This window comes from Hydra viridissima, unplaced genomic scaffold (assembly GCF_058129835.1).
Source record: "Hydra viridissima isolate aposymbiotic clone 2 unplaced genomic scaffold, HvirCarnegie_v1 scaffold_10, whole genome shotgun sequence".
Classification (NCBI taxonomy): domain Eukaryota; kingdom Metazoa; phylum Cnidaria; class Hydrozoa; order Anthoathecata; family Hydridae; genus Hydra; species Hydra viridissima.
Genome location: NW_028324309.1, coordinates 160,784 through 178,851, shown reverse-complemented (window position 1 = coordinate 178,851; position 18,068 = coordinate 160,784). Strand labels below are relative to the sequence as shown.

Here is an 18,068-nt window from a genome sequence, read left to right as displayed (position 1 = left end):
ACAATATGGTCATGACTTAGACCTCCTTCTGAAGTTCTTCTAGATAATTTTAAGTCATTTAGATCTCAGACTGCACAAACTATGGCGTCGAAATGGGAAACAAGACTTATCTATCGGGCTGTTGAAAAACCATCGGGAAATGGAATCGTTGAAAGAGCTCATCGGATTGTAAAAAGAACAACTGCAAGAATAAAATGTATACTCATGTTTGTATTCTTAGTCAATAACGTTCCACACATCAAAACACAGCACACCTTTTGAAATCTTTTGTCAATATTAAAAACGCGTTCGAGTTCTTGGAATCGATAAAGTCGAATCAACACAGAAGACATTGACTGATTTTCAAGGATGGAAAGTCGGCGATAAAGTGAGGGTGAAACCCAACCATATGACGCTATGTACACAACGATGGTTGAAAGGAAGTATAGTTGCACTGCATAATGGATTAAGAGCTGACGTTGAAGTTAACGGACATACGTTACCACAACATTTTTCTCATCTGCAGCATCGTCGGGTAGACAAAAAAAAAAGAAAATATAACAGCTGACGTCGATTACAATTTGAAACTATTGAAACCTCCCGAAATGAACTTAGAACACATCGTCAATGAAACTCCAAATATTCAAATAAATTCTTCGGATGATGACAGAGCTGACAGTAGTATGGACAGCGCTAATCAAGACTATTCAACTGATTTTGAGACAGAATTACAGCCTGTTCGATTCACTCGCTTTGGAAGAAGAGTACTTCCTAACCGGAAGTATCATGATTATTTATGAGCTGTTGTTGAGCTGGGGGAGATGTTGTGGTTTTAATGTGCGTCATTCTTGCTAATTATTCACAAATTTCACACATCAGGGTCGGATCCAGGAATTTGTAACTGTGTGGCCAAATTTGAGATGAAAAATGATTTTCACAGTTTACAAGTTTAAAACATTGAATAGAAGTTTATAAGACACTTAAAACTACTATTTACTCATCATTTAAATATTAACTCTAATTTTCTTTCTCCTTTGGATGCAAAAATTTCAATAACTCTGATAATAACTGGAACAATTTCCTGATGAATAGACATTAATGCAAGCCCATTCAATCTATTTTTAGACATAGTACTTGTAGTGTAAGTTTTTATTCTCCTAAGAGTAGATATTGACCTTTCACACTCACAAGTTGTGATTGGTATTGTAGCAAGTATATGAAAAGCCTCTATAATGTTTGGAAAGCCTCTGATATCCATGAACTTTAATGTATCATAAATAGTAGGTGGTAACTCTGTCTTTTCTTTCCGAATTTCCTCCCATAACTCTAATTCGGCATGAATTGATGTGAAATGAGGAAGATCTGATTTATAAAAATTCAAAAACATTAAGAACTTTTCTTTCCATGGGCAAGATCTAAAATATTGCTTTATTATAAACAATCATGGTCTCAACATCAAACCTGTTTTCTAGTTCATTGAGAAGATGATTCACAAGAGGCAATATAATAGAAACTATAAAATAACCAGATATAGTATCACTTATTTGATTATCTCTATGTTTCTGAACACCACATGTTCTAGGTTTTATTTCATCAACATCAAATGTTTTTGCCAATGCAAGAGCAATTTTATACCATTTGTCATGGTAGCATAAACATATCTCTGCATTTCTTTTAAATGTTTAGTCAAACTTTGAATTTCATCTACTTGCTGGGAAATATCAAGAGATTTAGTTTGAAGGGTGATGGAAATTCCATAAAAGTAATCCAGAAGCTGTTTAATTAAAACCAAAAAACAATAAAAGAAAAATTTGTCAACAACTTCATAAAAGAAGATGCCTTTGAAGATGTTTCTTTATTAAATTCTTTTAAATTATTGTCTTCCATTTCTTCAAAAGCAGAAAAAACTGCTGAATAATTATCAAAAAACACATCAAGTCCACAAAGCTTTTGTACCCATGTGTCAATAAGTTTTACCTGACCAGGAAGAAGGTATTTTTTTAAACAATTACTTTTTTTAGGAGACAAGTTAAAAAAATAAGATATGTCTTTAACTTGCTCAAACAAATTTTTTACTTGCTGGATTTGGCAACTCTTGCCAACAATTAAACTAAGTTTATGTTAGGCACAGTGGACAAATGATGCCTTTGGATTGATTTTTTTTATAAGAGATGAAACACCTTTGTATTCACCTGACATTGAAGCAGCACTATCATAAGACTGGCCTCTGCAATTTTTTATATCTAAACCGAATTCTTTCAAAGTTTCAAGAATGTTGGTAGCTATATTTTAACCACTTGTTTCTATTTTGCATTCTAAAAAGCGTAAAAAAACTTCCTTAATACTATCATTCAAGTCAACATAACGTATGACAATAGAAAGTTGTACTAACAATGCACAGTCTGAAGCCCCATCTGCTGTAATAGAGAAGTACTTACTTTTGAAATATCATTTATTAGAATCTCTTCAATTGCATTTCCACAACACTCAATCAACTCATTTTGAGGGGTCTTTGAAATTATATAGAGTTTTTTGGGGCAGAAAGAAGATGCTCCTTTAGAATTAAATCTTCTAAAATTAAAAAGCTGAATAAATTTACCCAACCCTTTAATTTTTGAAGGTTCTCCAACTTCTCCTTGATATTTTCTATCATCTCTATGACCTCGAAAAGACATCATTTTGACCCAAAAACATTATTGTCTTAAAAATTGATGCAAGTTTTTTTTTGTTTTCCTCTATAAGCTGCTTTCTGAAAATATCTAGAGAAATTTCGATAGGCAAAGTGTTATTTTTAGCTCTAGATAAAAGCATATTATATCAATGCATGGACTTGATGTGTAATCCATCAACAGTTTTCTCATGATCATTGAAAACTTTTACAGCATTACGCCAGTATTGAATGGTTCTTTGAACAATTTACGTAATGCATATTTGTTTGGTAAACTTAGACCAAAAAGAGTGCATGGAAGACAATATGCACCATCCTCAATTTTAGAATAACAAAGCCAAGAAAAGTCATCTAACAATTTTAACAAAAAATGTCTTTTTCTGCTTTTACCTGTTAAGGGGAAATGGAAGCATTTATCTGGAACCCAGACATTACAAATTAGAGATAACAGATCATAATCATTTGTTCCTGATTTTGAATTTTTCACCCTGTAGATGGTATGAAGAAACATCATAATTTGAATAGGATACTAGCTGATTTGTATTTAATAAACTAACATCAGCAACCATGTTTTCCTTAAAGTGGAACATAAGAATCAATAGTGTTTTTATCACTGCTGTTGATGTCTTTTGAAACAATTACTTCAGTTTTAATTGTTTTATTACAATTAGCCAACTTATCTAAATCTGAAGTGTTTCTGGAAACAGTAGGAAAAGATAATTTAGACTGAATTGATTTTTGTATTTTATTCTCTGATGCTGAAAAACTTGTCTTGAAATTTGTTTTGTTTTGATACTAGGTAAAGTTGTATCACTCGTTAAAAAAGCTGATTGTTTGTTTAGAAGATCTTTAATCAGTGTTACAAAATGATTTGGATTAAAACATAAAACACATTCGTTTTTTGTTTTATCTAAATTGCACCACAAAGTATTTATTGGACTATTTAATTTTTGTATAGGAGGCTTTATAACAGTGTTAAAAAAGCTATAATACTTTTTAAAACCAATTTCAGGATAGACAGATTCAGTAGGTTGCTTTATAACACTAGATAATGGTATTAGGCAAATAAACGATGAAAATGTTTTATCGAAGCAACTTAAATATGCTTCTTTTAAAAGAAGTTCTGAAATCATATTATCATTAATTGTTGAAAAACTATCAGAGCATTTAAATGAAACAGCTAAAAAAAACAAATTAACAAGCTGAGAATATTCTGATCTATTTTGATTAAAATAACTCAAAAAATAACTATACCTTGCGTAAAAGTTTATGTTTTCAAATATCTCAATTGACGTTAGCAATCTTAGAATTTTTGAAGTATAATTTATGTCATTTAAAATCAAAGAGACTGAGCTGTAAAGACAATTTCCATCTTCAACAGTTCTGACACAAAAAAACATTTACTGAAAAGTAATATTAATAATAAAAAAATTAGTGTAATTTTAGTATACATATAGTTATTCTATCAATCAACAAATCAATAAATAGCAATAATTTTCTCTCCTAACTAAAACTTCCTTTTTTACAAATTTTCTCCTTCATATATACCCTATGCTTTTCCTAAATTATCCTTCCAAACACCGTCATAAATCACCGCAACCACATATTTACTATTCTTATTGGTAAAAAACTATTAAAGCTATTAAGTCCCTAACGTTATTAAATGTTCTAGAAATTTCCGGAATTACAATACACCATAAATTTTTATTAAACAACCAAATCATTTATTTATTATCCAAGTGATTGGGTTATAACTAAACAAACTTGTCTCTTAAATAATTTAGTGACATGTCTGTTTAATAATAAGATGTTCCAATAACTAGTTAAATAGATTAAAAAAAAAAAAGAAGTCTATTAAAAATGGATTGAATTCTCAAAGAAAAGAAATGGAAGAAAATAATGCAATGAAGGTCTAAACTGCTCATGTTTCTAACATACGGAGTTTTAGTTCTATTTTGTGACATTATTTGAATTAAAAATAATAAAAAAAAGTTCTAAAGAAAGAAAAATACCTTAATGCTGTATAACCAAGATTTCTTTTAACTAAGGGTACAAAATCCATCATTTCTGTATTGAATTGGTAAGAATCAGGTTTTCTTGGAAACATTAAATTTATCTCAGAGAGCTCTTTAATGAGTCGAGTTTTGTAATTTAATACATCAAGCCAATGTTTTGATTCTAGTACACAAGCAACTAATTCTTCGGTTATAAATGGATTCATATTTTATTTTATTTAAAAAATCAAATGAGAAAAGCAAAGTTATCTTTGTTTCTGAAGAAGAAATTGAGAAAAATTTATGACAATCTCACTGTAGCGAATAATAACCTGTATTTGTGAGTTCCAATTAAGCAGCATATTTTTTAAAATCGGACACGTTAAACCCAACTATGTGGCCAAGTTTTATTTTCACGGTTGAAATTTCGATAAAAGATCAATATTCTAATACTTTTTCACAGCATTTATTTATTGAATAAAATATCGGTAACGTATAATAAGAACTGTTTTGGCCATGGAAGGAATCTCTATAGCCAAAATCCGTAAATAACGGCAGACAAATTTAAATTTTTAGAGATATTCCTTAAGCGCAAAAACCCAAAACTAATTTGGCTGCCGTTAGATTGAAGCTATATGGCCAACGAACTTCAATCCGTCGCTAAACAAAAAATTGTTACACAAGTCTTTCAAAATATTTTCAAATTCTTTTCAATGACTTAGTATATCCCTAAATTATTATCATATTTAATCCCAAAAATTCTAAAAGATCATTAGTAAATATTCACCCCTGAATAATTTTTAGATATTGGACTTTGAGCTGACCCGAGAGCGCCACCTATCTAGGGTGAAAGTAGACATAGTCCCACACCCAGGAATGTCAATTTTGAAATCAAGTAATGACGTCCGCGGAAATAAATTGGATTTGAAGTCAAAAATCATACTAAAAAAGGACTAGCAGGTGTAACATACAAAAATGCCTATAATTTCTTTTTTGGTAGTTTAGATATTACCCAAAATGGGCATGTATACTACCCATATGTGTGCCAAAATGTGTATAAAATTTCAGGCCAAAATATTGCTCACTTTTGAAATTATGGCAATTCCAGTTTTCAAAAACCTCACTTTTTGCCAATGTCACCATGTAAAGTTACCATCCATTGAGCCACTATCTAAGTTATCCAACAGGCAACACTACACTTTAGCCCTACAGGTTGTGGGCAACAACTTTTGTAACAAAAAGTTTTTTCTAAGACTCAGTTGTAGAGAACTATGTCAAGAAAACTTATCAAGTTAAGGGATTTTCCTTTATTAATATAACTCTTAAATCATAATAAAAAAATGAGTATAGCACCATAGTTGTCCATTTTTTCAAAAAAGTCCATAAAATAAAAGTTGTAGGGTTTCAAAAATTAGAGGCGGTCATTTTTATACAGTTTTCCATTAATTTTGTGTTCCACTTGGAGAAACTTTGACAACCTGTGATGTATTTCTAGTTTGGTAAACAAATCTTACTGTCTTACAAATATATAATTGATTTTTCTAGTCAGCTTGAAAAAAAAAAAGATTCTGGGCTTATAAAGTTATATTGAAAACTTTCCAAATAGTTTATTTCTTTAAATAAGTTTCAAAATACTTAGAGAACAAAATATGGTTTCTGCAAAAAAAAAATGATTGACGAAAAATTTCTACAATTCATTAAGACCATCAAACCAAAAATGATTCTTAATTGATTCAAAAATTTTGTTTAAAGATGTTTACTGTTGTAATCAACAAGGCAGTTTGTCAGTTTTTCCGCGTAATCAGGTGGTGGATCGCTTGAAGCGCTGCCAATATTGGCCGAAATCTTGATGGGCTGCTTCGACGGCTTGTTCACTGAAGCGACCAAGGGAGGAGTTTTGGCGATCAATAAAGTCACTGATGTGGTGAAACACAACATGTAACTTTGGAGTTATATGGCAGTTTGGAAGTGCAAGGAAGGATGTCTTGAATTGTTGGATCTTTTCAAAATAATCGAAACTCAGTTCTGATCCAAAACAAGCTGGAACAACGCTGTCAAACTTCCGAAGTGTATCTACAAAGCCAAGAACTTGGAATGCTGAGTTAGCTTCTGCTAGTTGTTGAAGGCGGTCAACATTTTTTAGCAATTTTCGGCACTCATTTCCTTCAAACTGCCCACCATGGTAAGGACTCTGAGCAATGTTGAGGGAAGATGGCCATGCCTCAGCTTCAGGCCACACACCTTTAAGCATTTTGTAAAGGAGGTTGACAACACCTAGAAGAAGGTGCAACTCAGGGGGAGGAATGATGTCCAAGATGAGTTTGTCATTTGGTCCATTGATGATCGGGTAATGGATGACATTGCCAGTCAATTTAGCTTTGGCATGCACTCCACCAGACCGTCTGAAAGATTCAAAACTTTTCCTAAGGAAGCCCAAAGTTCGAAATGTTTCTGCGTTTTCAAGGTTGTTTGCATCAATTTCACACCAGGCACAGGGGTGTGAGCTGAAGTGAGCCTGTAGGCCACAGAGAATGTTGGCCAATTTCAGATCGCATGCGATGAAAAGATTCAGAGCATCGCAAACAACAAGTGCCCATACTTGGTGAACACTTTTATATGTTTCTGGAAACTCTTCAACAACAGCTAGTAGCATCTGACGCTTCACTCCAGTGTCTTTGGCAACTCGCTGCGTCAAGGATCTTTTAGCAGGTGAACTTCTAGATTCCTTATTTACTGCAGAGCTCTTCTCAACAATCGTAAGACAAAATTTCATAAACCCCTTGCCTCCATCAATGCCAAGCTTGACCAGGGGCTCAGAAGAAATATTCCGAGAGATAAGAACTCTGTTGAGAAGATCCGACAAGCTCTTACAGTGAGCAACTGCAAAATTTCTAGAGTCCCCTATAGTGCTTGACCCCTTCATTTGTGTGTGTGTGAAGAACTCACTGAGCTGTTGTCCAACAGCTAGGAACTTTGAAGCAAAATTAGGCTCAACTAGTTTTCCAACTGATGCTTGGTTAACTGTACTGACCAATCTCTTGATGCCAACATTAGACAATCCAGTATTCAGTTGAACATTCACAAGGTCTTGAGTAGTCAAAAACGAAGAAGCAGGTTTTGAGGAAGCTCCACTTGGGCCTTAAAATGGAATTTCTATTTTTTTAAAGGATTAGAATATTTTAGATAACTTACTTCTAAATACAGTTTTTGTTGCTGAAAACTAAAGCCTCTATTTAGTTCCTTCAAAAACTAAAATTCTGATGATATATGCAAGTAAAAAAACAATCAATTATGGTGAATTTTGAACAATAATAACTTGTTGTGAGCTCTGTACTATATATAGTAATAAATTTTTAATTACCTGGCGTAATGGGAAATGCATGACCTCCAGAAGCCTTAGAAAGACGAACAGTCCCATGGGGTGAGGCTTCCTTGTTTGTGATTACAGTGGCAGCAATCTGTTCGGCAGCCATTTCATCTCGGGCTGCCAAACCCTTAAGGTTCTCTCTAAAGGTAAACTGGTTGCAGGTGTGTGCTAAACCTTTACCAATTGGACTAAGGCAATCATTGCATCTCAAAGGAGTGTTTTTTTCTTCAGCTTTTGTCTCATCGAGTGGATGCTTTTCATTCATTTGTAATCGTCCAATTTTACACAAGAGGCAATCACAGACATGACCTCGTGTTTCTGTTCTGACAGAAATAGTTGTGAAGTCAAACAGAGGGGGAAGAGTGATATCTTGCCCTTCACCTTTACGCCTCATCATTGTTCTACAGGCTTCACAAATACCTTTAAGCATAAAAAGTGATTTTCATAAGTCAGAGAAATATTGCTGTGCCTCAATGGTTTTGCTAGTAAAGCTGTGGTTTTTATGAGAACAGGCAGTTTAAATAAATCAATTAAAAGCAAGCAAGCTTTTTAATTTCATTGCAATACCACAATAAAACTGATTTCCCTATATACATACAATTAAAATCAACCCTACATTACCTTGAGGAATGTGAGAATCAGCTTTATCATAACTGACTCCATAGATTTTGCTGATTTGCTCCCACATAAATGCTGTCAGTTGTCTTGAGCACTTTTTAAGACAAATCAGGCAAACAATTTTCTGATTTTCCTCATGAGTTCTGGCGTGGTTCGGCATTTTGATTGGCTGAGAGAAATATTTTTTTAATTTTACATAAAAGAAAGTTTCAAGGAAATACCTAATCTATCAATCTTTGCATAATTATAAATATTTTAGTGCAACTTTTAAACATTCTGTTAGCCCCTAAGGGATTTTTATTTGATGAAAAAGTTTTTTTTCACTTACTTATAGTATACAATGCAAACAATTAAATATACTAATCTTTGATTTATATGGATAACTAATGTACTTAAAGTAATTGTGAAGTGTACAAATTTGGGTTAAACTTAAGTGCTTAACAGAGCAATAAGATTGGAAGTAATAAAACTGGACCAAAACTAAGTCCTACAAAAAAATTTATAAAATAAAATATGTTTCTTTATTATCCCGTAAACTGCTGTCAAAATTTCATACCTTTATCTTGAAAATTGCCGATGATTTAAGCGAAATACTTTGACAACTGAATTTACGGCAAAACAATGCAAGTCTTAGTGTACAACAACTTGGAGTCACCTTCAATATAAAACAACATTACAAAATTGACTAAAAAATATGAAAGTATCACTGTTCATTTTAATGTAAATTTTTCAAATGTTTCTTACCTTATTACTTAATAAGTTCTTTGAGAATAATGTGAAAATTTTCAAGGAAAACGAAATTGTAAACAGAGATCAACTTGTTAAGAACACAAGTCAATTTTTCAATTTTCATGGTTTTGCAAAATTTTCAATAATGCCTAAAATTTTTTTTATAGAATTAAAATAGATGTTAAAGCACTTTTAAATACTTTTTTACTTTATGAAGTTCTGTTAAAAATCGTAGTTAGGTAAATCTTGAAAATGCCGTTGGCAATTAAAAACAATGGAGATAAATTTTATAACATTAGTCATTTCAATAGTTAATTGAAATTTTACTTAACAAGATTACTGAACTTAAATAACTGTCCAAAATTCCTAAGCAGTTCCGAATTTAACTTTTTTTTCAAGCTGACTAGAAAAATCAATCATATATTTGTAAGACAGTAAGATTTGTTTACCAAACTAGAAATACATCACAGGTTGTCAAAGTTTCTCCAAGTGGAACACAAAATTAATGGAAACTGTATAAAAATGACCGCCTCTAATTTTTGAAACCCTACAACTTTTATTTTATGGACTTTTTTGAAAAAATGGACAACTATGGTGCTATACTCATTTTTTTATTTTGATTTAAGAGTTATATTAATAAAGGAAAATCCCTTAACTTGATAAGTTTTCTTGACATAGTTCTCTACCACTAAGTCTTAGAAAAAACTTTTTGTTACAAAAGTTGTTGCCCACAACCTGTAGGGCTAAAGTGTAGTGTTGCCTGTTGGATAACTTAGATAGTGGCTCAATGGATGGTAACTTTACATGGTGACATTGGCAAAAAGTGAGGTTTTCGAAAACTGGAATTGCCATAATTTCAAAAGTAAGCAATATTTTGGCCTGAAATTTTATACACATTTTGGCACACATATGGGTAGTATACATGCCCATTTTGGGTAATATCTAAACTACCAAAAAAAATTTATAGGCATTTTTGTATGTTACACCTGCTAGTCCTTTTTTAGTATGATTTTTGACTTCAAATCCAATTTATTTCCGCGGACGTCATTACTTGATTTCAAAATTGACATTCCTGGGTGTGGGACTATGTCTACTTTCACCCTAGATAGGTGGCGCTCTCGGGTCAGCTCAAAGTCCAATATCCAAAAATTATTCAGGGGTGAACTCCTTGAAAAAATGAGCAGTTGTCACAGTGAAGTTGCGCATGCGTTTCTCACTACACACCACCATTACGCCCACACATCACACGGACTAGTCCCTGTTGTCTATACAAATGTGCTGGCGACTCTAAAAATAGGTCGGGGTCAGGGTATTTGGCTCACTGTGTAGTACGTCATCACTTGGTGCGCCTCATATGAAGACTTGACGTAGGGATGCGTTTCGCCCGCCGATTTCGATTACAACTCCCCGTCGGGGAAGGTTAGATATTGGTCGACGAAACATTCGAAACGTCAAATACCAGAGTTTGCGTTCCCTCCCACAGGACACATACACTCGCCATCTCCTGAAGAGAATCTGGTATTCTACTACCTAATTCACAATTTACAACCGCCCGCCCGCACACCCGCGTAAACAACATATACATTTTTTTACAACTATAAGTTTTGTTATTTTTTATGGATGACTTGCATTGCTCACGCTTACCTTATATTAATTTATTATATCGTATATTGCTTGTGCACACCTCATATTGTCATTAACAAATTACACAATACCATCAATTGTTCTAACTTACCTCGCATGAATATCAATAACACACTCAACCTCAAAAAACCCTCCACCACCTCCCCCCTCCCCCACCTCGTATAAAAGACTGTCCGAATAGTAACATAAAATATACACAATATATAATAGATAAAAAAAAATAAATATTAAATAATAAATCATGACTTACCTTCAACAAAAATTAAAAGATAATAAAATAAAGAACAGCAAAAGTGAAATAAAATAAAATAATAATAAATAATAAAAAACAATAATAAAAAAAAATAATAAAAGGTAATAATAAAAACTAATAATAAAAAATAATAATAAAAATTAATAATAAAATGTAATAATAAAAAGTAATAATAAAAAATAATAAAAAAAAAAAATAATAAGAAAAATTAATAATAAAATGTAATAATAAAAAGTAATAATAAAAAATAATAATAAAATGTAATAATAAAAAGTAATAATAAAAAATAATAATAAAAAATAATAATAAAAAGTAATAATAAAAAATAATAATATAAAATAATAACAAAAAATAAAAATAAAATGTAATAATAAAAAATAATAATAAAATGTAATAATAAAAAATAATAATAAAATGTAATAATAAAAAATAATAATAAAATGTAATAATAAAAAATAATAATAAATGTAATAATAAAATGTAATAATAAAATGTAATAATAAAATGTAATAATAAAATGGAAAAATAAAAATTAATAATAAAAAATAATAATAAAATGTAATAATAAAAAATGATAATAAAATGTAATAATAAAAAATAATAATAAAAAATAATAATAAAAAATAATAATAAAAAATAATAATAAAATGTAATAATAAAAACTAATAATAAAAGATAATAATATAATGTAATAATAAAAATTAATAATAAAATGTAATAATAAAAAATAATAATAAAATGTAATAATAAAAAGTAATAATAAAATGTAAAAATAAAAATTAATAATAAAAAATAATAATAAAATGTAATAATAAAAATTAATAATAAAATGTAATAATAAAAAATAATAATAAAAAATAATAATAAAATGTAATAATAAAAAGTATTAATAGAAAATAATAATAAAAAATAATAATAAAATGTAATAATAAAAAGTAATAATAAAAAATTATAATAAAAATTTATAATAATAAATTATAATAAAAAATTATGATAAAAAATAATAATAAAAAAAAGTAAACCATAAATAATAAATTATAATAAAAAATTATGATAAAAAATAATAATAAAAAAAAGTAAACCATAAATAATAAACCATATACAATGACACCCACACAAATATAACACACCACACACATAATAATATGTATACAATAAATAACACATCACACACAACATATAATCCACAAACTAAACATATTACACACAACATATAATCCACAAACTAAACATATTACACACAACAAATAATCCACTAACTAATAATATTAATAACAAGAATTACAACTCACAGTAAATTACACATAAAACATAACACATAATGCGACACATAATAACAAAATAACACATAACAATAAATAACAAATAACTAGTAATTAAGGATAAATAATATAATAAATAATCCATAACCACTAATTCATAATAATACAGCACATGATAAGTAATTCACAAAATATAACTCATGGTTCACAATAAGTCAAAAATAAAAAATAGGACAATAAAAATAACAAAAAAACAATACTAATAACAACTATAAATATACATATTCCCTCTTCCCCCTCCCTTCCCCCACCCCTAGGTCGATACCAGCACCTGGCCTCTCGCTCATCTTTCCCCACCCGCCACACTATGTAGCCACCCTCTGCACATTGTCGCACCCGCACACGCATCCCACTCGTCGCATGATCGGTTTTGTTAACGTACAGTTTGTACCCAAGCCCCTCCAACACTTTCTCTGCATAATGAACCCCTCTCTGGACACCTGTCGTTTTGGTTTTTTGATAATGCTATACTAACACTTAATCTAACCGATATCCTTCCTTCTCCTTCTACTTGGGCGCCCACGGCCGTACGTGTTTCATCCGAGTAACCGAACTTTAGTGGTCTTGAGACGGTAATCCTTGACGCCTGTTGATCCTTGCCGTGCGGTTTGGCGAGCTGCTTCGGATAATTTGCACTTTGTCGTTCGTGGCGGGTTTCCGGTTGATCCTTACTGCTCGGTCCGGTGAACTACCTCGGATAATTTGCACTTTGTGGTTCTGGACGGGGTTCCGGCTAATCCTTATCGTTCGGTCTGGTGAATTGCTTCAGATAATTTGCAATTTGTAGTTCGCGATTGGAATCTGGCCTATCCATACCGTTCGGTCTGGTGAACTGCTCCTAATGATTTGCACTGGTTGGTTCGCTGCTGGGAACCGTCCAATCCGTACCGCTCGGTCGGGTGAACCACTTCGGACATTGCACACTGTGGCTCGTGGCTTGTTTTCCTGCTTGCCCTTGCGGTATGGCCAGGTGAATCGCTTGGACGTAGCCCTTTGGGATTCATGGCTGGGGTCCTGTGAGATCTGGCCCTTACCACGTTGATGGGTTACAAATAAAAATACATCTAACCCCAACCTAACGTCGTTTGCTTGCTGGGTTATTTAAAAAATTATAACTTTAAGAAATAGATGTGATACCTGTAAGAGAAGTTAACTTTTATTAATGGAAAGTTTTCCGTTTTCCGGTCATTCTGAAAAATTAGTTCACCTTTACTGTAAACACCAACTCAACGCATAGTTATTTTAAAACTGAGTTTTTTTTGTCAACGTTGAAATAACTTTGAAAACACGTTTACTGAACAACGTTTTAATAGTTACGGTATTTTAACGCTGGGATTTGGTTAATCAACGTTGAAACAACGCTTCAACCAAATATCAACGTTGAAACAACGTAAAGATCCCGGCTGGGTACAGCTTTGGTGGTAAATATTAATGGAACTTTACTTATAAGCATTTTATGTTTACACCATTATTTACAAGAATAGTATATCATGCCCCGTCAAAAATCAACTTATTTGGTAAATCTTTATGTTCGAAGACGATATATGTTAACATCCTCTTGTTCAATTTGTGTATGTACTTGTATAAGGGTGCGCTCCTGTTTAAATAACCTTACTCAGTTCAAGACATCAAAAGAAAAATCTCTACGTCCAGACAGCAAAAGAAAATTTTTACTTCTTCACATGGAGCATATCACTTTCAACTTTAACCTAAATATTTGAAAAAAGAACAATAAAACCGATCCTTTAAAGTACTCCAAAAATCTTGCCTCCCCCCCTCCCCATCATCCCGAAAGACACACTAATACTAAATTATTCATACCAAATGTTTTAACAAAAATAAAGCTATTGAAAGCTTAAGTAAATTAATTAGCCACGAATAATGGAATGCATACTGTAATGTCATCTGTCTTTTTATTGATATTTAAGCCTTTACAGCCCTTTGAAACATCATATCGGTTGATAACCTGCTCACTACCAAACAAAAGACAATAAAAATAAATAAAATTTATGAACTAAACAACATAAAAACTGGGCTGTATTTTGCTTTGGAGCATAAAATCAGAACTACTTATCAAGAGTTTGTAAGGTTGAGTGCAATAAAAAAAAGAACGCTAACCTAACAAGCAATGGCTTCATAATTTTAATACAATGTGTTAACATCTTATAACCGAAAAATTAATTTAATTAGAAATAATTACAACTAAAACTTTAGTCAAAAACTAAATAATTAAACAAAAAAAAAAAAAATTTAAAACAAAAATAAACTTACCAAATTATTTTTCGGCCAAACGCAAAATAGTTAAGTGATTATTTAAATGCTATAAGCTAAAAAATTGCCTGAACTGTACTACATATTTTCCCAAGACATTATATTCTTTTCTTAATTTCAAAATAGGTTGATGCCAATTGAATTCTCAGCTTAACCCAAATTAAAAAAAGTTCTCATAAGACTAATTCACAGCAAACACAACTTCAGCTAAAACAAAAAACTTACCAATAAGATTTTTAGCCTTCTCTAGAACCAAACACTAAAGATTGCGCAAAGTTTAGAACAAAATCTATGCAAGCGAAAGACATGAAAACGCGGCGACTGACATAATGAAAAAAGTATTATGATGGGATAACAGCTTAATTTATATTGCGATTACATTGAGCACGAGTAGGATCAGACTTCTTATTGTTTTCACAAAATCCTTCACAAACATTGATAGTATGAACACTTTGTTTGACTCGAGATATTTTGCATTTAGGAGGTTTTTTCATTGTATGCACTTACAGATCAGATTGTTCTCAATATCTGTAAATCACAATGCTCATTACTAATTAAAGAAATTAAAGCATAACTCACATCCAACAAAACACAACAAGATACAAAAACTCGCTTATTTGAGCCAGAAAAGGGGTCAAAATGCAGGCGTCCCTATTGCTAAAACCGTTACCATGGAAAAAGTTAAAGGACATAGGTTACTAAAGCTCAAATTTCTTTTTCAATAAAAACAAAATTTGCATTCGGCTTTCAGATTTGAAATTCAGATTTAAAATGCGCTCAATATTTTTTTAAAATTGTATCAAAAGAAGAAGAGGTTGGGGTGGGGGAGTTCCACCATCCACATTTATTTACGGTAAGATACCGCACTGAGAAGTTGAACGGTGTGAGCCTAAAATACTAAATTTCAAATCAATGTGAAACTCATATCATCCTGACGTAAAGAACTTTTTTATTTTCATTCTTTCTATTTGACGTGATACGTAATAAATTTTACCAAAATACTCAAAGTTTAGATTAAAAATTTATTGACTCAACTTTGTCCTGCAGTTGAGCATTTCAATTACTATCCTATATAAAAAAGGATAATTTTCAGCATTTATCAATTTTTTATAAAAATTGTGTTTTACTTAATTATTTAGAGTTTTATATATTAATTAACCCATAAATTATTTATCTGTAATTTTATAAAACTATTTATGTTTATAAAGCTTCAAACAATTACTTCTGGAAACTGATAAATGCTGCTGATAAAGTCGATAATTCCTTTTTGATTTGGCGGCAGAACCCTCTCCTGTTGCTGTTATTGTATTATTACAGTTACCCCCTACCGTTATTTTTAGCACGAATATGCATTTTTCAAACTCCTTTCCCCACCCTTTTAACGTAAGTTGTAAACTATCTGAATTCATCCAACCCCACTCCCTCCTTGCTCATTTTGTTCGTTCCTTTGGCACTCATTCCTCCCCTGTCTATCACTTGGGCAAATTTTGGTTCAGAATTACTGACGCTTTAGTTAAATGTAACAGAGGATCGAAAAATTCAATGACTGTCTTCGACGCAGAACACTTAAAAGATGTGTAAAACAGTATATGATTATTTTGTAAGTTATTTCTAATTTCCATCTGTAAGTTATTTCTTACATCCATCTTTTTTTCGTTGTAAAAGTACTGTTCTGCAGTTTCAATTAATAAAAATTTAACTTTAACTGAATAATTGAGGTCAGATGCAGCTATGGGGCTACGAGATTCCTCTTGCATTTAAATTGGCTAAACTCTATGAATTTGAAAACAATGCTTTAATGAATATTTGGGAAAATAATATATTAGCGAAAACGTAAACGTAATATTAGCAAAAATTATATATTAGCGAAAAAAAAAGTAGCACTTTTTTTTTTGCTACTTTATTATTTTTGCAATATTACGTTTACTGATGAAAATAACTTAGAGCTCTTCATGCAATCATTTTTATCATGAACAAATATGTTGCTAGAATGTGATTTTAGGGTGGTCCATTTTAAACTTTTTTTGAAGTTTTAATCGGGGCTTTTACCAGTAATAAAATTTGATCTAAAAACCCTAAATACAAATAATTTTGAATTTAGGACAATTTTTTGATCCCCCACAAAACATCGGAAGTTAGAATAACGGATTGCGCAAGTGTTGCGCAACTTTTTTATTCAATAATTGTTATAGTTACTTAGTGGGGTTTACACAATTTAAATATTAACCATTAGAAAACAATTATACAAAGTTTTGTTAATTTACGACTATTTTTACATATCCCACAAAAGATTTATTGAAACATTAACAAATATACAATTAATAACGTCACTGAAATTTTATTTGTTTGTTGAAAATTAATTTCAATTGAATTCGTTGAGAAATATGCAGCTTTAATACTGTTTCGATGCTTTTCCACAACTTGAGCAAGTTGTTCTCTCTCTACTGGATTAAAACTTTTGTCTTTGATGTCTCCTATAAGCTTGATACCTCGCTCTGCAATATTGTTGACACAAAAAAGATTGCATTCAAATTTTTTTGCGGCGTTTAAGTCCTCGAATTTGTTCCAATGTTCTGATGGAACGTTTAGCCATTCTTGGGGTCTGTTTAGTTTTAACAAATGAAAAGCAACCATAATTTTTCGCCAATAAAAGATGATAAAAAAGGTTTTTCTTCGTCGCGCCAAATAATAATCGGAGTCTTCGGTTTATATGGAGTAAATACTTTAGGTCTTGTTAAGTTTATAAGTTTCTGACGCATCATAGTCTTTTCTGCATAATTCACAGAGTCGTCAAACAAAGAAAAGACTACTAGTTCCTCAGATAAGTATCCAAGTTGTCTTTCAAAAGACTTGATGGTTTCCTCTGCACTTTAAAGGTCGATTGATTTAAATTTTCTCATTAAATAAAAGAAATGCAGGTCATTAGCTGAAGCAGCAGAAATAATAGCTGATTAAAGAAAGTACTTTGCGTAAAAAAGACAAATGTACTGAACCATCCTCTCAATCTTTCTTGCTTCTTCATTCTTAGTAAGTTCAAAAGTACGAGATAGTAGGAATATTTTTGTATAATAAATGGCTTTTGACATCCACCTTGCATCATGATCAGAACCAGCATACCGAATGCGGAAACCTCTTTTAATATGTACAGCGAAAAAAAGTAAAGTAAGCTCCACTAGTTCGCGATAGACCTCACGAGGAAATGTTTTTCTCTCCAAGCAATCCA

At 31.4% G+C, this 18,068-nt stretch overlaps 1 pseudogene; it reads right to left on the bottom strand.

Moving 5' to 3' along the window:
- Positions 1-979: 979 nt before the first annotated feature.
- On the bottom strand, positions 980-4,868 carry LOC149882466 (52 kDa repressor of the inhibitor of the protein kinase-like; annotated as a pseudogene).
- Between the last annotated feature and the right edge of the window lie 13,200 nt (positions 4,869-18,068).